At 39.1% G+C, this 27,339-nt stretch overlaps 1 protein-coding gene and 1 non-coding gene across 4 annotated transcripts in view; one reads left to right on the top strand and one right to left on the bottom strand.

Moving 5' to 3' along the window:
- PDE4D (phosphodiesterase 4D) overlaps positions 1 to 27,339 on the bottom strand; it is a 974,373-nt gene that overhangs the window by 411,588 nt on the left and 535,446 nt on the right. The window lies entirely within an intron of this gene.
- On the top strand, positions 13,998 to 14,069 carry TRNAH-AUG (transfer RNA histidin (anticodon AUG)). The gene has a single exon. It is a non-coding gene; the product is annotated as a tRNA-His (tRNA).

Below are 27,339 nucleotides of genomic sequence, written 5' to 3'. Positions count from 1 at the left end.
GGCTGCAAAGAGATCAAACTAGTCAATCCTAAAGGAATTAGTCCTGAATATTCATTGGAAGGATTGATGCTGAAGCTGAAGCTCCAATACTTTGGCCACCTGATGAGAAGAACTGACTCACTGGAAAAGACCCTGATGCTGGGAAAGATTGAAGGCAGGAGGAGAAGGGGACGACAGAAGATGAGATAATTGGATAGCATCACTGACTCGATGGACATGAGTTTGAGTAGGCTCCAGGAGTTGGTGATAGACAGGGAGCCTGGTGTGCTGCAGTCCATGGGGTCACAAAGAGTTGAACACAACTGAGCGACTGAACAAACTAACTAACTAACCTCTGACTTTCCATTATGAACAATGAGGATTTCACACTTAAATCATCCCACTTCCTCACTTTCTTCTATCTTCTCAATGTAGTTACATAACAACTGATGGTTAAATGGAAATTCAGCTTTTGTCTTTTTATCCCTGGGGAGGAATGTTACTATAAGTCAAACAGTGTGCCATGATTATGTTCCATTTGTTGAATAACCTTTTTTTTTTTTTCTGAAGTTATAAACTGCCTCCTTTTTATTTGCTTAATTTTATGAGACATTATCACTAATTATTCCAGAAATCTCTAAAGTAATTTTAACAGTTCTGTGTAATATATTTTCTGCCTCGGTCAAGCAGATCAATTATTTTATCAGCTTCCTCACACTAGAGTGATGAGTTAGCTAGTTACAGAATGCCAGGTTGCAAATTATTTTCATTTAGAATTTTGAATGCATTGCTCCATTGTCTCCTAAGCATCGATATGCTTTTTAAGAGGATAAAATCAATAGTTCATGAATCATTATCAGAAATATCAAGATATAGCTTTTGTATGCATTTGTTTTCTTCATTGTTCTAGGTACTTATGGGCCTTTTTAATGAAGAAAAATATGTTCTTCAATTTGATGACATTTTTCTGTTATTTCTTTGATGAGTTCATTTCCTCTGTTTTTCTTTCTCCAACTCCTAGTATCTAGAGCTTACTCACAGAACTGTTTTTTATAATTTCCTCCTGTTTCTCATCTTTTCATCTTTTTGTTGATAAATTTCTAAAACTTTATTTTTCAACTTTTCTATTGATTTTTTAAATTTCATTTATCCTTAAGTTTTAATAGCTGTTTTTCTCTTGCTAATTTTGCATGTTATCATCTTATTTAATAAGTTTGTTCTCGAGAATATCATATTTTTCCTGCAACTTCCATTTGTTTCTTAAATTATCTATTTATTTATTATTTTCACTTGTTTTATACTTTATGTTGGGGAGTTTCCTTAGAGGAAAATGTTTATGTAGGCTTGGCAGTCCATTCATTTTAAAGAGAGACACACTAAAATGCTGACTAGGAGTTGTGCATGTCTTAAGTGGGCTTGCAGAGTCTTGGGATTCACTGTAGGTTAACTGGGAAATAAAGAGCCTTGGATTTTTCACTGGGCAGTCATATAATGCCGGTATCTGTAGGTCTTTCCTCTGAGTGGTGAATCCATTTCTGGGGGGGATTCTTCAATCTCCTGCCTTGGCATTACGAGCCTAACTGGCAGAGTTCCTGTCCCAACGTGCTACAAGGAAGATAGAGCTTTTCTATGCACCTGATGTGGGCTTCCCTCATAGCTCAGTTGATAAAGAATCTGCCTGCAATGCAGGAGACCCAGGTTTGATTCTTGGGTTGGGAAGGTCCTCTGGAGAAGGAAATGGCAACCCACTCTAGAATTCTTACCTGGAGAATCAGGCTACAGTCCATGGGGTCGCAAGAGTCAGACACAACTTGGCAACTAAACCACTACCATATATCTGATACTTTCATTAAATTTCTCACCTTCCACTGTACCTGATATCTCCAAGTCATAACCTCTCTTGCTTTATTTTTTCATAGAATAAATTTCCAATATTGTGATGAGAACGAGGTGGAATTGCTGTGCAGGCTGCGAGGAGGACCTGTGGGAACATCTACTTCATATGCAGAATTTCCATCAATCTCCACCTATTTTTAAGTTCCTCCTCTAACACCCTCCTCTGTGAGCATTTTGTAATTAGCATTCTCAGTCTAGCTAATTCCAGTTCTCTATTTTCCATTTCTAAAATACTTCTCTCTCATCTCCAGCTGTTTCCTTTCTCATCTCTCTATTCTTGGGAATTTATACCCTTCTATTCCCTCGCTATCATTTTAAGACAGGATTTTCAAAGGCTGCAGTTTAAAAGGTTGCGTTAGTTTCCTCCGGCTGTCATAGCATAGGCCACAGACCAGGAGGCTTAAACAACAGAGATTTGTTTCCTCACAGTTCTGAAGGATAAAAACCCAAGATCAAAATGTCAGGAGGTTTGATTTCTTCTGAGGCCTCTCTTTTCGGCTTACAGATGGCCCCCTTCTTGCTATGCGTTCACACAGTCATCACCCTGAGTGTGCAAATGTCTGATGTTTCTCTTTCTGTTTCCAAATTTCTTCTTCTCATAAGGATACGAGTCATACTGTATTAGGGCCCATCCTAATTGCTTTTAACATAGTCATTTAACTTAATCATCTTTACTTCCAAATAAAACGACTTTTTGAGGTTCTGGGATTAGGATTTTAAAACATGAAATTTGAGGGGACAAAATTCAGTCCATAACAAAAGTATGTTTAAAACATTAAAAAAAAATTTACCCATGCACCTATGGACACCTTATCTTTGGCAAGGATATACAATGGAGAAAAAATAGCCTCTCTAATAAGTGGTGCTGGGAAAGCTGGACAGCTACATGTAAAAGAATAAAACTAGAACACCTCCTAACACCATACACAAAAATAAACTGAAAATGGATTAGACTTAAATGTAAGGGCAGAAAATATAAAGCTCTTAGAAAAAAACATAGGTAGTATGACTCCTTGAGATAGATCACAGGAAGATCCTCTATGACCCACTTCTTAGAGTAACGGAAAAAAAGAAAGAAAGAAACAAAAGGGACCCAATTAAAAGCTTTTTCACAGCAAAGGAAACTATAAACAAGCTGAAAAGAGAACCTCAGAATGGTAGAAAATAAAGCGAATCAAACAACTGAGAAAGAATTAATCTCCAAAATATACAAGCAGCTCATGCAGTTCAATATGAGGAAAAACAAACATCTCAACCAAAAAGCAGGCAAAAGATCTAAACAGACATTTCTCCAAAGGAGACATATAGGTGACCCACAAACACATGAAAAAATGCTCAATATCACTCATCATTAGACAAATGCAAATCAAAACTACGAGATATCACTTCACACGGATTAGAATGGCCAGCATCAAAAAATCTACAAACAATAAATGCTGGAGAGGGTGGAGAAAAAGGAACCCTCTTGCATTGTTGGTGGGAGTGTAACTTGACATAGCCACTGTGGAAGTCAGTATGGAGATTCTTTAAAAAGCTATGAATAAAACTACTATATGACCCAACAAACCCACTACTGGGCATATACCCTGAGGAAACCATAACTGAAAAAGACACATGTACCCTGGTGTTCACTGCAGCACTATTTATAATAGCTAGGACATGGAAGCAACCCAGACGTCTACTGACAGATGAATAGATAAAGACGTTGTAGTACATATATACATATTACTCAGCCATAAAAAGGAATGCATTTGAGTTGGTTTTAATAAAGTGAATGAACCTAAAGCTTCTTATACAGAATGAAGTAAGTCAGAAGGAGAAAAACAAATACCGTATATTAATACACACTGCAGATGGTGATTGCAGCCATGAAATTAAAAGACGCTTACTCCTTGGAAGGAAAGTTATGACCAACCTAGATAGCATATTCAAAAGCAGAGACATTACTTTCCCAACAAAGGTCCATCTAGTCAAGGCTATGGTTTTTCCAGTGGTCATGTATGGATGTGAGAGTTGGACTGTGAAGAAAGCTGAGCGCCGAAGAATTGATGCTTTTGAACTGTGGTGCTGGAGAAGACTCTTGAGAGTCCCTTGGACTGCAAGGAGATCCAACCAGTCCATCCTAAAGGAGATCAGTCCTGGATGTTCATTGGAAGGACTGATGCTAAAGCTGAAACTCCAGTACTTTGGCTACCTCACGCAAAGAGTTGACTCATTGGAAAAGACCCTGATGCTGGGAGGGATTGAGGGCAGGAGGAACAGGGGACGACCGAGGATCAGATGGCTGGATGGCATCACCGACTCGATGGACATGGGTTTGAGTAAACGCCAGGAGTTGATGATGGACAGGGAGGCCTGGCATGCTGTGATTCATGGGGTCGCAAAAAGTCAGACATGACTAAGCAACTGAACTGAACTGATTCATCAGTTAATTAACTTACTTATTAAATAACTATTGCAGACCTATTTTTGTAAGCTTTAACAGCAGAAGGCATACAAAGGTAAATCAGACCCAATCTATGAATACAAGAGGGTTTCATTGAGAGGGATAAGAGCAGAGGGCTTTATATTTCTGGGATGCAGTTTTACAGGATGTTTTAAAATTTAAAATACTTCTCAACTCCTTAATGGTAATTCTTTTGAAAAAATTTAATGTTGCCTCCCTGGTAGCTTCGTGGTAAAGAATCTGCCTGCAATGGAGGAGATGTGGAGATGCTGGTTCAATTCCTGGGTTGGGAAGAGCCCCTGGAGAAGGAAATGCCAACTCACTCCAGTATTTCTGCCTGGGAAATCCCATGGGGCTGCAAAGAGTTGGGCATGACTGAGAGACTTAACAACAACAGAATGTTTCCAAGGGGATACTAACATGTCTCACCTTTTAAATTAAATGCAAAGTTCCACACTTGAAAAAAAAAGTCACTTGTGGGACTCATAAGTCACACACTTAGAAAGGTTGTCTTGTCTTTCTTTTGCTTATCATTATTTCATTTCAGGGAATATAACAGGTTAACTTTCAATTGAAGAGGAACATTAACTTAAAAACCAAGCAGCATTAAAAGAACTCCCCCCAGGCCCCATCCCACTATACTTTACACACCTCGGGGCAGGTGAGGTGTGAAAGTATACCTCATCCATTCTCTCAGGGCAGGCTGAGGAGCACGGGGAGGGGGAAGAACTGTTCACAGAGAAGAGCTAAGAAAAGCTCATAGTGAAAAGCATAACACAAAGCTCCAATAAGTCCGGCCCAAGGATTTTCACACTTGGCAAACACATTGAGTTGAAGAGTACCGCTACAATTTTTTTTTCTAAGGGGTATTGATCCATGGAAAAATATTAATGATTAATCTGAACTTAAGCAACGAGAGGTTGTTACTTTGTGCTGGCAATCTTTGCCTTGACCATCTATATAAACTGCATGCACAATGACTGTATACCAACAAGTAAATAATCATTTCACTTATAGTTTCAAAAAACTAAGATCATGGCATCCAGTTCCACCACTTCATGGCAAATAGATGGGGAAACAATGGAAACAGTGACAGACTTTATTTTCTAGGGACATTATCAACTTCCTTATAAAATGGTGCTTTTTAGGGAAGATTCACTTCAGTTCAGTCACTCAGTCATGTCCGACTCTTCGCGACCCCGTGAATCGCAGCACGCCAGGCCTCCCTGTCCATCACCATCTCCCGGAGTTCACTCAGACTCACGTCCAAGTCCGTGATGCCATCCAGCCATCTCATCCTCAGTCGTCCCCTTCTCCTCCTGCCCCCAATCCCTCCCAGCATCAGAGTCTTTTCTAATGAGTCAACTCTTTGCATGAGGTGGCCAAAGTACTGGAGTTTCAGCTTTAGCATCATTTCTTCCAAAGAAATCCCAGGGCTGATCTCCTTCAGAATGGACTGGTTGGATCTCCTTGCAGTCCAAGGGACTCTCAAGAGTCTTCTCCAGCACCACAGTTCAAAAGCATCAATTCTTCGGCGCTCAGCCTTCTTCACAGTCCAACTCTCACATCCATACATGACCACAGGAAAAACCATAGCCTTGAGTAGACGGACCTTAGTCGGCAAAGTACTGTCTCTGTTTGAATATGCTATCTAGGTTGGTCATAACTTTTCTTCCAAGGAGTAAGCGTCTTTTAATTTCACGGCTGCAATCACCATCTGCAGTTATTTTGGAGCCCCCAAAAATAAAGTCTGACACTGTTTCTACTGTTTCCCCATCTATTTCCCATGAAGTGATGGGACCGGATGCCATGATCTTCGTTTTCTGAATGTTGAGCTTTAAGCCAACTTTTTCACTCTCCTCTTTCACTTTCATCAAGAGGCTTTTTAGCTCCTCTTCATTTTCTGCCATAAGGGTGGTGTCATCTGCATATCTGAGGTTATTGATATTTCTCCTGGCAATCTTGATTCCAGCTTGTGTTTAGGGCTTCCAGAAAAACACCTATTTCTGCTTTATTGACTAAGCCAAAGCCTTTGACTGTGTGGATCACAATAAACTGTGGAAAATTCTGAAAGAGATGGGAATACCAGACCACCTGACCTGCCTCTTGAGAAATCTGTATGCAGGCCAGGAAGCAACAGTTAGAACTGGACATGGAACAACAGACTGGTTCCAAATAGGAAAAGGAGTACGTCAAGGCTGTATACTGTCACCCTGCTTATGTAACTTATATGCAGAGTATATCATGAGAAACACTGGACTGGAAGAAACACAAGCTGGAATCAAGATTGCCGGGAGAAATATCAATAACCTCAGATATGCAGATGACACGACCCTTATGGCAGAAAGTGAAGAGGAACTAAAAAGCCTCTTGATGAAAGTGAAAGAGGAGAGTGAAAAAGTTGGCTTAAAGCTCAACATTCAGAAAACGAAGATCATGGCATCCAGTCCCATCACTCCATGGGAAATAGGTGGACAAACAGTGAAACCGTGTCAGACTTTATTTTTTGGGGCTCCAAAATCACTGCAGATGGTGACTGCAGCCATGAAATTAAAAGACGCTTACTCCTTGGAAGGAAAGTTATGACCAACCTAGATAGCATATTCAAAAGCAGAGACATTACTTTGCCGACCAAGGTCCATCTAGTCAAGGCTATGGTTTTTCCTGTGGTCATGTATGGATGTGAGAGTTGGACTGTGAAGAAGGCTGAGCACCGAAGAATTGATGCTTTTGAACTGTGGTGTTGGAGAAGACTCTTGAGAGTCCCTTGGACTGCAAGGAGATCCAACCAGTCCATTCTGAAGGAGATCAGCCCTGGGATTTCTTTGGAAGGAATGATGCTAAAGCTGAAACTCTAGTACTTTGGCCACCTCACGCAAAGAGTTGACTCATTGGAAAAGACCCTGATCCTGGGAGGGATTGGGGGCAGGAGAAGAAGGGGATGACCGAAGATGAGATGGCTGGATGGCATCACTGACTCGATGGACGTGAGTCTGAGTGAACTCCGGGAGATGGTGATGGACAGGGAGGCCTGGCGTGCTGCATGGGTCGCAAAGAGTCAGACACGACTGAGCGACTGAACTGAACTGAACTGAGGGCTTCTTAGGTGGCGCTAGGGATCAAGAACCCAACTGCCAATGCAGGAGATTTAAGAGATGGGGGTTCAATCCCTGGGTTGGGAAGATCCCCTGGACGGGGGCATGGCAACCCACTCTAGAATTCTTGCCTGGAGAATCCCATGGACAGAAGAGCCTCATGGGCTACAGTCCCTAGGGTGGCAAAGAGTCGGACCCGACTGAAGTGACAGCACGCACGCATGCATGCAGGGAAGATTAAATGACTCAATATACATAAGTCAATATACATCCTCTCTTTAATTGTCAATAAATGTATTCATATATATATCTGTTTATGTATGTGTGTCTACAATTCAACTAGGTGTTAGTTTAGCCCAGAGACTTGTAGTCTGGTTTGGAATAAAGCATGTAAATGTTATTTGTCTTGTAGAGTGATCTGTATTGTACTGTATTGATTGTATTGTAGAATGCTGTCTTGTAGAGTGATCCAAATGACAGTGAAATCTCACAGTAAAAGATACCGTAAAAGCTGCACAATTAGATGCCCCACGGTCACACCGAAAACAACAGATCTCACATATTCTGCCTGAACTCTCACTGCATGCCAATATATGCATCAATCATCATATTCAAGACAATCCTAAAATTTACGTTTTATTACTCTAATTACATAGAGAAAGAATATGAGGCTCAGAGAAGGCAGGCAACTGGGTCAGGAAAACAAACAGATCCACTTGGACCCCAAGCTTAGTTTCCTTCCTTGAAGTCATGTAATTCTGACTCTGCAACATGGTGGAGCACATGATGCTCCGTGCATATTACTATGGCAGAAGGATGAGCTGGATCTTGAAAAAAAATGGTAGAATTTGGGCAGGTCAAGAGGAAAGAAGGATACTTCAGGAGAGGGGATGGTGAGCCGAGACAAGGGGATGGAAATACAGAAGGCATATCTAAGAGACAGCTACAAACCAATTTGTTTAGAGACAAATTGTATGACTGAGAATCAAAGATAAGATCAGAACAGTAGGCTGGGTCTAATTTTAGAGGCCTTGAATGACAGACACAGGAGAGTTGTTGGATACCTCATGGGCTAAGTCACTTTGGTGGTGTCCAACTTGATAGCTCATACAACAAGAGAGACTTTATCAAGGAACCACTGTGCTGCGTCATAGAGATATAAAAACATAAAAGAAAGAAACAAACAAAAAACCCAAGAAACAGATCTGGTAACAAAATAGCCTCAGTCTTTCTGGGGCTTCAGGTCCACAGTAGATGGAATAATGCAGAATTCTGACTGACTGTCACAGTAATGCAGAAAGGGAGTCCGCATTTGGGTTCCCAATCATGAGCAAGAGTTGTCGAGACAGGCTTCATTGAGGAGTGATGGGCAATGAAGAAAGGATTTGAAGAGTGGAATTACATGATAAAAAAAGTAGTGAATATTTAAATTTTAAAACTGATAGCTGATTACTGCGGAAATTTGAAACCTGAGTTAAGTGATTCTACATTTTCAATTGCAAATTTTATGAAATCTAAATTTAGATTGAGACGCCATCGAGATGGCATCACCAACTCGATGGACATGAGTTTGAGCAAGTTCTGGGAGTTGGTGATGGACTGGGAAGCCTGGTGTGCTGCAGTCCATAGGGTGGCAAAGAGTCAGACATGACTGAGCAACTGAACTGAAGTGAACTGAAATTTAGATCAAGCATGATTGACAGAAAGTTAGCATCTAAATTAATATGTATATAAAATACACACAGGACTTCAAAGGACTAGAATGAGGATAGAATTTTCAATAATTCATTAATAATTATATATTGCTTATAATATTAATCATTGATTATATATTGATTATATTTTGAAGTTAATTTTATCTGTTTTTTTTTCTAAGTGGTAGTAGAATATTTTAAATTACAAATGTGGCTTCCATAGTATTTCTATTGGCCAGCACAGGTCTAAATACTGAGAAATAAATAAATGAGAGGTCAACAGCATGATGAGACAAATGACCCAGTTTAGGGAACACAGGTTACTTATTATTCCATCCTGGATCATTATTTTTGACAACATCTATACAGAATATAAAATTTGTCTTCAGTCGATTAGATAACACGCCCTGGATGTGACTGCATTGTTAATCTACCCTCCTTTATATTGGTCAACTCTTCCACAACATCCAGGGAAAGCAACAATTCCAACTGTATTTTCTTGGTATGTCTTGTATTTGTTTATCTTTCAGAGGATAATTATTTTGCTCATAGCTGTTTTCCATCTTTTGTCTCAAGATCTCTCTTTATGTCAATCTCAATCTAGAACTGATTTATCAAAGAGCCCCAGAGGAGAGCCCAACAAGAACAGCTCAGAGCTGTTCTAAGAAAATGATAACTAGAAAACCAGGAGTTATTCTACATCAAGGCATAGCCTTATATGCCTGGATTTTCTATGGGGGATTATAGTTTGATAGTGAAACTTTGGTGTGTTTGAGAACTATGGATAATAATCCAGACGTCTGCTCTTCTAAGAGTTATATGTGAAACAGATAGAAGGTAGACGACTTTAACTAAATGGAAAAAAAAGCGGGAGAGCTGAGGACTGTGAATTGTTGGGTATGACAAAAATACAGGCAACATCATTTATCAAGAAAAGAAACGCAAAATTCTACCGATTTTCAGGGTTCCATGTATCTAAAGCAATATGTCTCCCAAACTGGAATTACCCAGATGTTTTACACTGGTGAGAGTAAACATTTGACTTTTCCTGGAATGGGTCAGGTCAGAAGTAGGAAGTTCACATCTCCTTGCAAGCTAAGAAGAGTAGTTTTGTTTTGTTTTTCCCATTCTCTAAGCCAGGTGCTGGACATACTTAGAATCTACCCACAGAAACTTCAGATCAGTGGATTTATAGCCAAACGGCACTATATAGAACTCTAATAAAATTATATTTCCACATTTACCTGATATCTGTATGAATATTTCAACTTCCAAGATATATTTTAATTTTTGAGACTATTGTATATGAAGTCTCAGTGCCACAGATGAACTGGTCTACTCCACTCTGTTCTAATTTCTGATTATTAAAGTATTGTTTATCATTTACTATGCATTGTTTGTAACAGTTCTATATGAAGAGATCGTAAGCAATAATTTTTTCATCACTCTTTACTTACAAGTTATATATGACATATATCATATTAAAAGTATATATGAAATAACAAAGTGCCATAATCTATAGGTTATAGCAATGAAGCACTCATAAGGCATATAAAAGTAACTTCTCTGGCTAAGAGAAAAGAAGGTTTTGTGAAACAAATAAACATATCCATTAGAGAGGACATTAAGTGCATTTGAAACAACCTCAATAATACACCCAAGCTCCTGGGAAAAGAATGTATTGAACTACTGATAAAATTGTTTTCAGAACTACTAAAAGGCAGTAAGACAAATACCCATATCTGGCCAAACAAGAGAAAAGCGTGCCTATTGAATTTCCAGTAAGAAATGTTTGGTTACAAGAAAGAGGCTATTTTAACATTGTTTTTTTACCAGCAGCGCAACAGAAAAGGATGGAACACAATCTCATAGCTAATTCTTACTATGTGGCTATGAACATCCTTTTCTCCATTGACTGGGTCGTGGCACATTATTTTTTGTTGGTTGCTTCTCTGTTGTTCCCTATAAATCCAGAATTATGTACTTCTATTCAGAGTCAACACATCCCTAATCATTAGGCCAATTTTATTTGATTTCTGACAACTGCAACATTTCAACATTCTCATTAATATTTATTTCTGAGAAACTAATAATAGTAGAACAGATCAGTACTGGGTCATCTTATCAATATTTGCTTTGTGAAAGCATTTGTTGGTTACAAAAAGGTTCAAGATCCAATATGACAATTTGATTTGAAATCCATCGTCAGTTTAAAAATAAATGCCATTTTGCAAAGCTTGGCAATTTATGTATCTTACAACTTAGCCAAATCTAGTGACCTCAGCAATAAAATATTCAGTAACAAAGTCTGATGTATTTTGGATGTTTCTGTAAATTATTTATCCTCTATACAAGCTACATTTAGAGGTCTGCACAGTATATTGCAGGGTGAAAATAAGGATCTGAATTGGAAACAAATACACAAAAGGCAATTGACTCTGACTTTGCTAAACTTAAGGTTAACTCACACATGTACATGTTTCCCCAAGGACCTCTGCTTGGTCCTCTTTGGTTTTCATATCCCCAATCCTGACTTTCTCTTTTTTTGTTTTAACTCTTTGTTAGATATTTGTTTGCTCTTCTCCATTCACTTTTCCTGACAAATTCTCAAAACCAGTTTGTTCATCAATAAGTTATTTTTACTCTCAGACCTGATGTTCCTCTTCTTAGTCTTTGTTCCTGGTAACTACAATTCTTTTGGCAGAAATTCAGGAATACTGGTGGTGTCTAGGTATGATCAAGGAAACAGCATCTTCTTTTTCTTTCCTATAACATTTTTCATGTCTTGCTGATCCTTCTTCCGTGTTTCCCTCCTATCGATTTTATTACCACATGTACCATTCCATGTTAGACCCTAAATACACACCCTCTTGAAAAGAGACAGGAGAAGGCGATGGCACCCCACTCTTGCCTGGAAAATCCCATTGACGGAGGAGCCTGGTGGGCTGCAGTCCATGAGATCGCTAAGAGTCCGACACGACTGAGCGACTTCACGTTCACTTTTCCCTTTCATGCACTGGAGAAGGAAATGGCAACCCACTCCAGTGTTCTTGCCTGGAGAACCCCAGGGACAGAGGAGCCTGGTAGGAGGCCGTCTATGGGGTCGCACAGAGTCGGACACGACTGAAGCGACTTAGCAGCAGCAGCAAGAGACAAATTTACTTTTCCTTGTAAATTTTCATACATTGTAGAAAATATAAAATACACAAAATGTACAACATAAATGAATATTCTGCTCCATCATTTTGTACAGGGTGTTACTACTACTTCTAGAGTGGATTATTGCTATCACTACTCCCACTGGTCTCCTTACTCTATCATCTGCTCCTCCAAACTATGCCTTTATAGGTGCCATTTGATTCTCTCTTAAGTGAAGCTAAGATCACAGAATTCCACTGTTCAAAAATCTTCAATAGCTTATTTTAGAAGAACAAAATCCTTAGCTAGGTTTTCATGAGCCTAAAAACACAGTCTCACTCTCTTTAATTTTATTTCCCATGATTGCCTCTCAAGTTCATTAAGTTTTGGCGACACTTATTTTTTTTCCTATAAACGTTTACTTACTTTTCTGTAATCCATGCCTTTGCCAGATTCTCAGCTCCACAAAACTAAGCGCAAACATCAAGACTACATGTCATTTTGTCCACTTATGGCACCCCCAGTTAGAAGTACATTCTCCCTTCTCAGAGCTGATAAAGTGTTTTGCTTCTACTTTCCCTCTGGATATGGAGTATAAAATACACTGTATTTTAGAGTCATCTCTCTCTGTATATAGAGAGAGTCTGAAGAGAGTCTCAGACTCTGACCTCTCAGTCTAGTTTCAGGCACCAACGCTAGTATTGAAGCAGCCCTACGGCCGTGAACAAGGCCCTCGAACCCTCAGCTTTCTTATCAGTTGCTGTAAGAACCAAAGGTGGTGATATATGGAAATCTACTGTGTAAACGACAAAGTGCTATATAATAGGAGTTCATTCTTTCCTAGCGGTTCCCTTAGGCACTGCCTTTCAGTAGAATGGCTCATCCTCTTTCATGACTCAATTTGTAAAAGCTTCTCTGAACAAGTGTTTGTGTTTGGCCCTATGTGCCCCTAGAGGATCAGTCAAGTCTTTATGTGGTTATAATTCAATTTCTTTATTTGAATTTTTGTCTGAGCAATTAGGCTGTGGATCTTCCTGTAGGCTGGAAATTTGTCTTACCCAGTTTTGCAATCCTTAACTGAGAGTTTTGAACTCAAATCCTGTTCAGTAAATGTTTGTTGAATGACTGAATACATGAGTGAATGAATAAATAAATAAATGAATTTACAGATACCTGGATCTTGTCAATCAGTTATTTATATTTAGTACTTGTGTTCTCTCTTCAGACTATCAGCTCCATAGGCACAGGCTCTTTGTGTGACCATCTTGTATTCTACAGTTCCATATGTATGATATTGAATGAATACTTACAGAAAGTTAAACAGTAAAATGTAGCTCAGCTGGATCGTGAAATAAAATGTTCTTGCATATAGAACTTTCTTATATGAAAGTTCTTCTTCCTGGTGTACGTGCAATCTTAGTATATGTTTAACTAAGCAAATGAGGCTCATCATATCTACTATTCGGAGAAGGTGATGGCACCCCACTCCAGTACTCTTGCCTGGAAAATCCCATGGACAGAGCCTGGTAGGCTGTGGTCCATAGGGTCGCAAAGAGTCGGACACGACTGAGCGACTTCCTTTTCACTTTTCACTTTCATGCATTGGAGAAGGAAATGGCAACCCACTCCAGTGTTCTTGCCTGGAGAATCCCAGGGACGGAGGAGCCTGGTGGGCTGCCGTCTATGGGGTCACACAGAGTCGGACACGACTGAAGCCACTTAGCAGCAGCAGCATATCTACTATTGACTTCCCTGGTGGCTCAGACAGTAAAGCGTCTGCCTATGATGCAGGAGACCCAGGTTCAATTCCTGGGTGGGGAAAATCCCCTGGAGAAGGCAATGGCAACCCACTCCAGTACTCTTGCCTGGAAAATCCCATGGACGGAGGAGCCTGGTGGGCTAGAGTCCATGGGGTTGCAAAGAGTCGGACACAACTGAGCGACTTCCCTTTTCCCTTTATATTTACTATCAACACTGGAGTTCCTTCTCAAATCTAATACAAGAATGTCTATAAACAGAGATACATCTTTTCATGGTATAGTAATTCAGTGAAGTCGGATATTACTTAATCTACATTCTAACTCAAAGGAAATAGACTAAACTCAAAGAGAACAGCAAGCTGCTCATATTCTTGATGTTCTTGTTATTATACGAGGAATTACCATGGTAACACCAGTACCATGTTGCATCAGACACCAATATATGCTGTTCAGAAATAACAGCACAGACAAGAGCACGTGTTTTCCATCAAGGCGGCAGGGGCCAGAAGGGCCACTGCAAATTTAGAAAAACTGTATCATAAGGGTATGTTGAATAATTTTGACTACTCAACAGACTTTGAGACTTCTGTAGCTGTAGGCACATAGATTTTACTAACTTTTGCCTGGGTTAATAATTAATAACTAAATGACACTAATTTCTCACGTATTGTGATACATTGAAAGCTAGCTGTTTTGTGAGATGATTTACTCTGAATTATCATGCAATTGTCAGCTCAGATTTTAAGAAATCTTAGAGGAATTTTAAATGTTTCTTTCATGCAAATTAGGCAAATTCATCGTTTTGTGACTCAGCCATTGCTCAGGAAGAAACACCACAAAGGTAGAATTTTGCATGTTTATACTTGGGGTCATCATAAAACTTTGGAACTGAATATCAGCCACCCAGAGGGTTTTGCTGTAATTTACGAGTCTTGCAAAAAAGAAAGTACTGTGCTACTATAGCAATGAAAGCAATCCAACAAACATCCACATAAAGTCATTCTGGGTGGATTATACAGAAACCAATGACGTGCAGATCATATAAGAGGTCCTAATAGCAGACTACATTAATGGGCAGTGTTAGCAAAGACAGAATGGAAGTGTCTGATATAAGAATTTATTAGCAGGTAAAAGAGAACCTGGTGATGAAGGAGTGAGATGAAATAAAGGGAGATGAATACAGAGACTCCCATGTTTCTAGTTTCAATAACTGGGGAGTAATCCATTAGAAACTTATATGCAGGTCAGGAAGCAACAGTTAGAACTGGAAATGGAACAACAGACTGGTTCCAAATAGGAAAAGGAGTATTTTAAGGCTGTATATTGTCACCCTGCTTATTTAACTTACATGCAGAGGACATCATGAGAAACGCTGGGCTGGAAGAAGCACAAGCTGGAATCAAGATTGCCAGGAGAAATATTAATAACCTCAGATATGCAGAGGACACCGTGCTTATGGCAGAAAGTGAAGAGGAACTAAAAAGCCTCTTGATGAAAGTGAAAGAGGAGAGTGAAAAAGTTGGCCTAAAGCTCAACATTCAGAAAACTAAGATTATGGCATCTGGTCCCATCACTTCATGGGAAATAGATGGGGAAACAGTGGAAACAGAGTCAGACTTTACTTTTGGGGGCGCCAAAATCACTGCAGATGGTGATTGCAGCCATGAAATTAAAAGATGCTTACTACTTGGAAGGAAAGTTAAGACTGACCTAGATAGCACATTAAAAAGCAGAGATATTACTTTTCCAACAAAGGTCCGTCTAGTCAAGGCTATGGTTTTTCCTGTGGTCATGTATGGATGTGAGAGCTGGACTGTGAAGAAAGCTGAGCACTGAAGAATTGATGCTTTTGAACTGTGGTGTTGGAGAAGACTCTTGAGAGTCCCTTGGACTGCAAGGAGATCCAACCAGTCCATCCTAAAGGAGACCAGTCCTGGGTGTTCATTGGAAGGACTGATGCTGAAGCTGAAACTCCAATACTTTGGCCACCAAATGTGAAGAGCTGACTCACTGGAAAAGACCCTGATGCTGGGAGGGATTGGGGGCAGGAGGAGAAGGGGACGACAGAGAATGAGATGGCTCGATGGCATCACCGACTCGATGCACATGAGTTTGGGTGAACTTGGGAGTTGGTGATGGACAGGGAGGCCTGGCATGCTGCAGTTCATGGGGTCACAAAGAATCGGACATGACTGAGCGACTGAACTGAACTGAACTGAACTGAATCCATTAGGCCTTCTAATCAAAGAATAGAAGAAGAGGAATAGATCTTAAAAGTAAGATAATGAGTTTCATTTTGGCCATGAGAACACCCTGTTTTAATTTAAGGCAGTGATGATGATACAAGTAAAAAGGAAGAGCAATCAGGGCTTAAGACACAAGTCTGGAAGTTGCTAGAATGAATTTAATATGTTTCTGCAAGAGGTACATGATTATTTATTGTGTCTGATGACTTTCTTATTCCCAATGAGAATAATATATCACATAAGAATTGACCAAGCGCCTATTATGTTACAAGCCTTGTACAAAGCACTGTACACACTGTGGTTTAAAGCATAGTCTTACGCCGTTCCCACGATCCCATAAATGACTATGGAAGGAAGCTCCTAGGTCAACAAAATATATAAATATTGGATTGCAATTGTGAGAACTGCTAAAAAGAAGATGAAGGTACAATAAGGGTATATAAATAAGTACTTAACACAGTCTGAGCGTTTAGGGAATGTTTACCTGGGGATGATGAGGCCTGAAGGATAAGTAACAACATAAGCTACCGAAAACCTCATGAACGAAGCCCTGACCATCTTTTGAAATTTAGAACACATTCCATCTTGTCTGGGAAGCCGATAGCTTTCCCTTGGGCATTTGTAACTTCCTTCTCAACAAACTTCTCTCTAGGGTATTACCACTGGCAAAACTGTCTTCTTTGCTGGGAGTCACCCTCCTCATGGGGCTGTAGAAAACATGGCATTACAAAGCAAGTTTCAAGTCATCAACTTTAGTTTAAAGGCTGCCAGTGGATTGACTGCCCCCTCTCCTGCCTTTATTTTTAGTCTTTGCTTCTTTCAGACCTTCTACATCTATATACAATCTCCTTGGGAGCAGGGTTATGTGAAGTGCTATGCTAAGCTGGGAATGCTTGTCAGAATTCACTATTTCATTCACGCAGTTAACAAAGTAAAATAAAGGTGATAACCGAAGTTTTCCCTTCATGGCATGAATTTATCTATGTAATAATCTTATTTAACGCAAGAGGAAAATTCAGTGGGAAAGAAAAACAAGCCAAGAGGAAGAACACACAGAAAGTTGTTCCAAAAGATGGGCAATTTAATGTCTCTAATTGGATGTAGAAATGCACTGACATGAAGCTCACTGTGACTGTGCAGAATCTCCTGTGCGTCAGAACAGCCAACATTCTAAGTATTCTAAATAGTCTCAGGTCACTCCATTTAGCAAAGCAGAGGCCATTATGGCTAGGTGATGGGGGAATGCTAAACTGATGCAGAGGAACAAAGGTCAATATTCATGACTGGTTTTATTAATCACTAGTAGTTGGCAATAGATTGGAAAACAGACTTTCTTTCCTAACTTCAGTTGCAAAATACTACCTGTTTATTTCAATATTTTAAAATTCTCATTGATAAATAAGACACAAAGGATATGTTTAAAATTGCATTTTCAATGAAAGAGTTACATTAAATGATCATTTAATGCTTCTCTAAAATGAAATTAAGAATTTATCTTGTTCTTTCGCTCTCATGAGCAATCTCCCTCGCTTTATTTTTGCCATCCTCTGCCCTCCCTTTGTAGAGCTCAGACACCTTATTCTTTCAGTTTAACATTCATATCAGAGCCTCACTTAGTTCTCCATAGAACATGTTACTCATCTTCAGGCCTCATCATCCCCAGGGAAACATTTTCCAAATGCTCAGACTATGTTAGGTACCTATTTATATACTTTTATTGGACCCTTGTCTCCTTTTGAGCGGGTCTCACAATTGTAATCATATATTTATATATTTTGTAATTGTAATGAAATGGTCCCTGCTAGGATTTTATTCTGCTTGCTTCAATCAGGATAGGGCTCCAGTCTTTTCCATTTCAGTTTATGTTGCAAGTTACTGCCAAATTATTCTTCCTGAAACAGCTGTTTCCATCATGCCACCATAAAACGGCAGGAAAGACAGCATACATATAAATAATTGAAGTTTATATGATAATGCTGTAACAGACACATAAAAAAAGACAACAGCTAGATAAAGGAGAAACTTAATTTTGGAAATAGGGAATTAGGGAAGGATTAATGAAAAAGATCTGCAGGAGGAGCTGGGGTTCATTACAGAGAGGGGGAAGAGGAGACCTACAGGCCAAGAACAGGTATAGTTAGTAGCTCTTTACATCTAAAATGCAGAGTATACATGGATGATGAGAGGGATTTATTCCTAAGGATACAGGATATGGAGGAGGTAGACCATGGACATTTGGAAGTAAGATGTTTTATAGGCAATGAAAAGCTATTGGTGTAAGCAGGGAAGCATCACAAAATTTTAAAGAATGACAGTCAGGAAGAGGATGATAGAAGGATAAAGAGATCAATTATGAGGCAATGAGTCTTTCAGGCAAAAGAAAATGAGGGCCTAACAAGGATAGTGTGTTGGGAAGGGCAACAAAAGGAAGAAGAAAGAATGTACCTGATAACAGATAGTGATGGAGAGTGTAGGCTGAGGCAGAGAAAGCATTTAGGATGACTTTTTGGCAAGTGCCATGGATCACAGAATATGCGGAGGGACCCTGGGTAATTTCAATTACAAATATATTGAGTTTGATTTCTCTGGAGATCCCTTAGCTAGTAGACATTTGTATATACTGCTTTGGATTTGAGGAGAGCCTGAGGAGCTGGAAATACACATTCTAGTTCAAATATTGCCAATAACTTTTCCCCAGATGAAAGCAGTGTTAGACTAAATCCTGATGATAATTAGGAGCTTTATTTATTGAAAAGAAGTACCTTTTATCTGAGAAAGTACTACATTTTCCCCTTATGAAATTTGTTCTCTCCTGCTAGGATGAGCTAGTTATGATGAAAATCTACTTTTGGCTCACACATTCACAAAACATGTACCCATGTACATAGGCATGGGGACAGGTGACAAGAGTCTTCATTCTACCAGGTCAATGGGATGGTCACTCAATATTTGTTATCTTTTGTGCAATTTTACCCAGTATTTTTTACTTCACCTTGAAAAGCATATCAATGTTTAGTACCTAGCCTGGAGCTACAAGAATGTATTATATCATTTATTCAGCTTTCTGTAATGAAATCTTCATGGTAGCTCTACTGAAATAATAATAGGCTCTGACAATCCAATAAAGCTGTCTGAATCACTGAACATTTTAGATCATTTAAAAAGTGTAGCAATGGTTATTTTTAACCAGGCTAAGAGAGCATTATCTAGTGGTTACCATGAGAAAGATGAAGGTATTTTCATGAATACATAAAAAATAGCAATTATCTGGATCAATCAAAGAGCTTCAATCAATTATCAAAGAGCTTCAAAGTATTCCCCAATCCAATTTGTTTATACAAGTTTCTCAATCTCAGCTCTATTGGGATTTGGGGATTTTTAGTTGAATAATTCTTCTTTTTTTCAGTTGAAGTACAGTTGATTTACAATGTTGTGTTAGTTTCAGATGTTCAGCAAAGTAGTTCAGTTATGCATACATAAGTTTTTTTTTTTTCCAGATTTTTTCCTAACAGGTTATTACAAAATATTGAGTATAGTTCCATGTGCTATACAGTAGGTCCTTGTAGTAGTATGTACAGTTCAGTTCAGTTCAGTTCAGTTCGGTCGATCAGTCGTGTCTGACTCTTTGTGACCCCATGAATCGCAGCACACCAGGCCTCTCTGTCCATCACCAACTCCCAGAGTTCACCCAAACTCATGTCCATCGAGTCAGTGATGCCATCCAGCCATCTCATCCTCGGTCGTCCCCTTCTCCTCCTGCCCCCAATCCCTTCCAGCATCAGGGTCTTTTCCAGTGAGTCAACCCTTCACATGAGGTGGCCAAAGTACTGGAGTTTCAGCTTTAGCATCATTCCCTCCAAAGAAATCCCAGGGCTGATCTCCTTTAGGATGGACTGGTTGGATCTCCTTGCAGTCCAAGGGACTCTCAAGAGTCTTCTCCAACACCACAGTTCAAAAGCATCAATTCTTCGGTGCTCAGCTTTCTTCACAGTCCAACTCTCACATCCATACTTGACCACAGGAAAAACCACAGCCTTGACTAAACAGACCTTTGTTGGCCAAGTATTATCTCTGCTTTTTAATGTACAAGTTTATCCCAAATTCCTGATTTATCCCTCCTCCCCAATTTCCTTTGGTAACCATAGATTTGTTTTCTATGTCTGTGAGTCTATTTACGTTTTGTAAGTAAGTTCATTTGTATCATTTTCTTAAGAATAACTCTTCATTGTGTATAAGAGAGTGTTTAACATCATCCTGTTTTTCTACCTGTAGACTCGGCTTTAATCTTTGGGTCTAGAAGATTCCCTGGAGAAGGAAATGGCAACCCACTCCTGTATTCTTGTCTGAGAAATCCCATGGACAGAGGAGCCTGGTGGACTACAATATGTGGGATTGAAAGAGTCAGATATGAATGAGCGAGTGAACCCACACAACTTAAAATCAAAAATGTCCCTAAACGTTGCCAGAAGTTCCAGTTGAAAACTGCTGGCTACACTGATAATAAATTTAATAACCACTTTTCCAAAAAGGTTTATTGAAAAGCAAATGCTGATCTGGTCTCTGTTTGAATGATGATAGATTCCTAGCGAAATACATTATATTTGATGAAGATTGACTGTACACAATGTGTAACTGTTTTCCTTTGGTACAGAAAGGAGGATGTATTCACTTATACTTCGAATATATCACTCGTGCAAGTTCAGACTCATTGATTGAACACTTTTTTTTTTTATAAACAGGAAGCCCCTAATTACTGAGGAATCATAGTCTAATTCCTGTCTCCTTCCACAGTCATTATCTCAAAGCATTTATATGAATACAATTTGCTATGTGCTAATCTGTGTCACCCCGAAATTCATGTGGAGATGCCTAACCCCCTGTACTTCAGAATGTGACTGTATCTACAGACAGTCTTTAAAGAGGGGATGAGAGAGGCTGTTCAAATGAGTCCCTTACCCAATCTGCCTAGTGGTCTTTTCGTAAGAGGACAGTCGGACCCACAAATTGACCAGGGTGCAGGCACAGAGCAAAGAGCATGTGAGGACTCAGCGAGAAGACGGCCATCTGCAACCCAAGCAGAGAGGGGCCAGGAGAGACCAAACCTGGCACCACTCTGATTGTGGACTGGAAGCCTCCAAAACTGAGAAAATAAATCTCTGCGGTTTAAGCCATTCAGCCTTTGTTATGGCAGCCCTAGCAAACTAATACTAACAGTTTACTTCTTTTACTACTACTGATGAACAAAAAGTAATATTAATTTGAGCAAATGGAAGTTGGACGATTGATTAGAAATCTAAGCATGCTAGTATAATCTTTTCTCAAGGAGAAAAGAGGCTGATTAACGCAGACTCAGACTCCTAGGACTTATTCCTATATCCTTTTTTTCTGAGCCCACAGACTACAGGGAAAAAGGCGCATAAAGAATGGAGAGAATGAGAAGAAGGTGGGAAGCAGGAGGGACCCCAGAGCAGCTCAGGACAGAGGCCCGCCAGCCAGAGACACGGGGCAGAGCTGCTGAGACGCGTGAGCACCCAGAGGTGCTGGGTTGTGAGAAGTGCCCAGGAGCACAGGTATATTCTGTACCTGATGGTGCTGTTGAGTCTGACATGCCTCTTTTACTGCTCCCAATATTTGTTGCTAATTTTGCTAAAAAAAAAAAAAATGTTTTCTGAGTTTAATACTACTGCAGGACAAACGGAACTAGGGCTTACATTTCACAATTTTTGTAACTGATTGTATCCACTTTCGTGCTTCTATCACGGTTTCTGACAGTTTCAATATCACTTTCCTCTAGGAACGTTCCTCTCTCCCCTTCACAGTGACTTCTCATTTTTACTGTATGGAAGGTCTTGCCAAAGACTCCATATGATGGTACTCAGAGAAGGGACACATACACCTATGCCAAGATAGGTAACACACACTTTCTCATCATTTATTTCCTAAATAATTTATTGTCCAATCTGTGCCTGGCTCTATGCTGGGCACCAAGGATGTAGCAGTGAGCAAGAAGCAATCCATACATTCAAAAACCCTGCAGCCTGACTGGGTGAGGATGGAGTGGAAAAGCCAGATTAAATCTGATTACTTATTCTCTATGTATCAGGGACATCAAAGTATTATAAAATTTAAAGAAAGCTATTTTTTTGCAAGAGTAAAAACAGTCCTTGAGTTTGTGGAGGCTACAAAACATTAGAGGAAATTTTTTTAAAAACATGAATATAGAAAATTATTAGAATCACAGGTGATAAGACTGTCATTCTCTCCAACACTGAGATTAATTAAGATTTAGGAGTGTTAGCTTCTTTGTTAATCTCTTCACTGCTGCTCCTGAAATAAGAATTCAGAACTATCCAGTGACCATGTGGTCACACTTACAATGCTGCTCATTCTCAATTTGGAAATTATCTCCCTGTGTTCCATGGCAACATGCTGTTCTTTCAACAAGTCATTGTTTTATAAGGATATACTTGAACTCAAATTGAGGTCTATTTTGATACGATTAGATTTCCTGCTTTATTCTCTCCACTTAATGAAAAGTCATATTTCTTTTTACCACCTCAATATTACACTTCATTCACTAAGTTAGAACACCAACATACAGCTCCTCTTCTTCAGTTGTTTTCCGGTCCGGGCTTCCTCCCTTTTTCCTTCCCTCCCTTTTGGTAATTATCAAAACAGTATCCTTTCTGCCAAAGAGCACAAATGTAACTACATGAAAGGAAACTTAAACATGTTGTCTTAAACAAATCTTAGAGGAGTCCCAGCAAGTATTCTGAAACCTCACCATTTAATTCGGGGTCGATTGTAGTGCATCTACAATAATCTACCACTGTTCCAGATGTACTGACTTCTCAGCAGATTAAAAAGAAGTTCAAATAAAGGTTTTACAATGTACAACTTGAAAATACGAGTTGCACAATAGAAAGACACCACCGATGACTTGGATCTTCCTTCACCCTTTTATCCATCCCCTCCAACCATCGTTTTCATTACAAGTTTGTTGCCAGAGTTATAATTCTATGGGATAGAAGCTCTACATATAATGACTTAATGACTACATATCTTAGGCAAAAGGCCATTTATTTTATTTACTTGCTGTATACAATAAGCAATGTATTGTACTGAAGAACAAGCTAGACCTGACATTTTTACAAATTTGAGGTCTACACTGCAAAATACTGGTTATTGTCAAACACCTTGCAAGGATATTTGCTTGCAAAATACATTATAATACTCAGTGTAAAGAGTGACTGAAGATAAGTCTGAACTTGTCTGGGTACAATGCAACATGCTGAGTCCACACTACATACATATACTTATCAGCTTATATAAACACATAATTTTGCTAACTTACACAGGAAGTTGATTACTTTTAGGTGGAAAAAAAGGTAAGGTAATGTGAATAGGAACACAGCATTGACGTGTCTGAAGACTTTACTAATGTAAACTTAAAATAAAAAAGGAAGGAATTGAACCCTCTTTAACTGGTTTCAAGCCAATGCCATAACCACTACGTCTCTCTCAATAAATGCGATATTAGTAAAAAATTATCTATCTTTTGTCAAACTATAGGCAACAATTCTATCAACCTGTATTGCATATCCATTTCAAGTAGGCTTTCAAAACTCAACATCCCCTATTATGGAAGAAGGTTACATTTTCATGACTAATAACATTTTGGCATCTTGCGGTATGGGTGTCACACCCCTAACTACAGAAGGGAGTTGGGCGACTGATTAAAACTGAGCTGTATAGGGAGTCTCAGGATGCATTTTCCTAATGTTCTCTCACTCAGTTGCTAGTTACTGCCAGCGTGTTTTAAATTCAACTGGTCCTAGAGGTCGACAGGAAGAGCCTTGGTACTTGGGGAAGAGAATCGAATATTTCTCCTCTCAAAAAATTTTTAAAAGTTCATTCCCATTACTTTTTTTTTTTTTTTTTTACAGTTGAAAAACTAACCCCAAGGCATTTCTGAGAGTTTGGAAACTTGTAGGAAAAAATCACTTAAATATCCGAATGTTCCTCTATATTTACAAATAAGGTCATGTTTGGCAAAATGTGTCCTTTATGTGTGAGTTTATGCATGCATCATAAGAAAAGGAAAAATAGAAGTGTAGGCTGATAATGATAGTCTTTCAGTAAGTTATGTTGTCTTTTGAATTTTGGATTCTGATTTCAAGATTTCATACAATTATGGAGAAATGGCATTTTCACAGAGAATAGAGTCTCATTGAAAAAGGCTCCCAAAGTTCATTCTGAAAAAACTGAATATAATGACTATATAAAACCCAAATTGAGGGATTAGTTTTAGACCCATTTGTCAAATATATTAACCCTATTTTTACACTGCAGTAAAAAGGCTAGAAAATAGGACAGGGTTTTCTTACTGCACTCCCTCTTTTCTTGTAATGAAAACACTCAGTTCAACATTGAAACTCTTAATTATACAACGTGAGCTGGTCTGGGTAATGAGTGAGGGAGGAGAGAGAGAGAGAGAGAGAGAGAGAGAGAGAGAGAGAGAGAGAGTGTGTGTGTGTGTGTGTGTGTGTGTGTGTGTGTTTGTGTGTGTGTGTGGTGTGGGTTTTTGTGGAGACTGTGAGTTAGCACAATTTTGGAACCTTGATCTAGAAATGACATCTTCTTCAGAGGAAAAATATCTAAGCCTATTCTGGCCTCCGTAGTGACCACATGTAAATCAATGCTTTTTATAGAATTTGAACCTATTTATCATACGTAGGCATTAAGGAATGCTATCTGTAGATTGTGAGATACTGGGAATCTGGTAATAAGAGATTTGATAAATATTTTATTCAGGAAAATCCTCTGTGAAATATCCACCGTAGATGATTCTGAAGGTAGTATAAGCACTAGTAATCTCTTAAATTCCTAAAATCTATAGACCCTGAAACTGTATCAGCTTTTGCTAATAGCTAAGCTAAGAATATTTTCCAGCTCTCTTTCCTCTTTGGTTAATTTTTTCTAGCTATCCAGTATGCTGAATTTTAGAACTAACCTCTCACCCTGACCCTCTCAGCTCAGCAGACCTCCAAAGCAGTTACTAAAGGGCAACAAAACACGTTTTCACAGACAGACAGCTAGAAGAAAGGAAAGCAGTTACCGTCTCCTCTGTGGCTTAATGTCAATGGGCTTGTTGGTTGCATAAGGTGATCCAGGAACATGTGCAGGGCTTCGGAATCTAGCCATCTTCCCCAGGGTTAGGTACTCACAGCTGGTTGGCAAACTCATTTTATCCAAAAGGCAGGAAGTAAAAACAAGTCTTAGGAGTCAGCCCAGCATTCCTGGGAAATGCTGGAAAGAACGTGTCAGAGAGTGGGTTTCAGACATACGCTGCTCTCTGGTCGCCGGGTGCTGCTTTGCTTTAAAAGTAAACCCGTGTTTCTCAGAGGCTACACGCATTCGCTTGTTTTCTTTTCATGGATACAGGAAGCTTGTTGCTTATTTCTAACCAGAATCAGTGCTCTGACCAATTATTGGCTGAGTAGATGAGGTAAAAATTCTGTAGTGCCACAAAAACCTATTTCCACTCAGATGAGATCTCTGAGTAGGCAGCAAGGTTTAATCCATTATTGTCTGTAGTCTAAAAGAACATCAACCTAATGTTACAGTGGTTGGGAAATCAGAGTAACACTACACACAGAACATGCATCTGAGAGGGAGGAAATAATCAATTATTTGGTAGGTTTTCAAAGGGGGGAAACTGTTTGCTAAACTTATTACAGATCCTTAGAAAATGAGATGGGCACATGGAAATGATTACGCTGGTTTTCCAATTTGCTGGTTGAAAAATTGTGGGTTCTGCCTCATAAATTATGGTTCACAATAGAACTGAACTCAGCCTCAGGAACATAAAAAAGTGGTCAGCGTTGGACTTTGAAACTGATTTTTTTTCTTATTAGAAATATTCTCTCAGAAGGAACCTAGCTGATCGCTGGATGAAAAGCTATCAAAAAACTGATGGGAGATTCTTTACTATTTGAAAGTCATTTTTTTCCCCCATAACAACGAAAGATGAACTGGAGAAATCGGAAATCGTTCCAAAATTCTCCCTAGAGCTACAAATCTCAGAGAGAAGTTAGAGCTTTCATGAGCCGGCAGTTTTTAATAGTCCTCACCTCATTTCCTAGTATTCTAGCAATACAACCACTGTGGTCTTCATGTGCAGTCTCAAGACAGGAGTTCAGAGTACTATGCAGGGTAATTTTTATGTTTGAAAAATGATTTCTTATCCAGGATTTGAATAAACACAACCTATTTATTTAAGAGATCTGGGACCCAGGCAAACACAAAATCTGCTGAAAGAAAGCTATATTTTATTCTGCAGTGGCCAAATTCAGACAATGTTTGGGTTTAAACCACATCATTTAAATTTAGATTTTTTTTAAGTTCAAAGGAGAAGATAAAATTCCATTGGTGGCTCAGATGGTAAAGCGTCTGCCTGCAATGTGGGAGACTCGGGTTCGATCCCTGGGTCAGGAAGATCCCCTGGAGAAGGAAACAGCAACCCACTCTAGTACTCTTGCCTGGAAAATTCCAAGGACAGAGGAGCCTGGTCGGCCACAGTCCATGGGGTCGCAAAGAGTTGGACACCACTGAGCAACTTCACTTCACTATTGCCTATCTAATGATTCTCCTTTTTGTACTTTTTTATTACAAAATGATAGTTGGTCATTTTAACAGGTGAAATGACACAGAGGTATATAAATAAAACCCTTATTTCTTTTTCCTATGAGTTAATATTACTAATTTTCTGTATGCTAATTCTATCTGTCACTGCATTTACAGACATATACATACACACACAATATACATACACACTGACAAGCACACAGGGCTTCTCCATCCTGTTTCTGTAAAGTGGGATTGTACTTTATATAATCTACAAATATTTTTGTGCTTAAAAGAATTCATGGATTTTTTTTTCAGGCAATACGTAGAAATCTAGTATGTTCTTTTTAACAATTACATAAGGCTCCACAGAATGAATGCATTATTATTTATTCAACCAATCATCTAGTGGTAGACATATAATTTTGGGCTTCTATAAACAGTAAACACATTTGTCAA

The sequence above is a fragment of the Budorcas taxicolor genome, chromosome 20, assembly GCF_023091745.1.
Source record: "Budorcas taxicolor isolate Tak-1 chromosome 20, Takin1.1, whole genome shotgun sequence".
Classification (NCBI taxonomy): domain Eukaryota; kingdom Metazoa; phylum Chordata; class Mammalia; order Artiodactyla; family Bovidae; genus Budorcas; species Budorcas taxicolor.
This window is presented reverse-complemented; position numbering and strand designations above follow the sequence as displayed.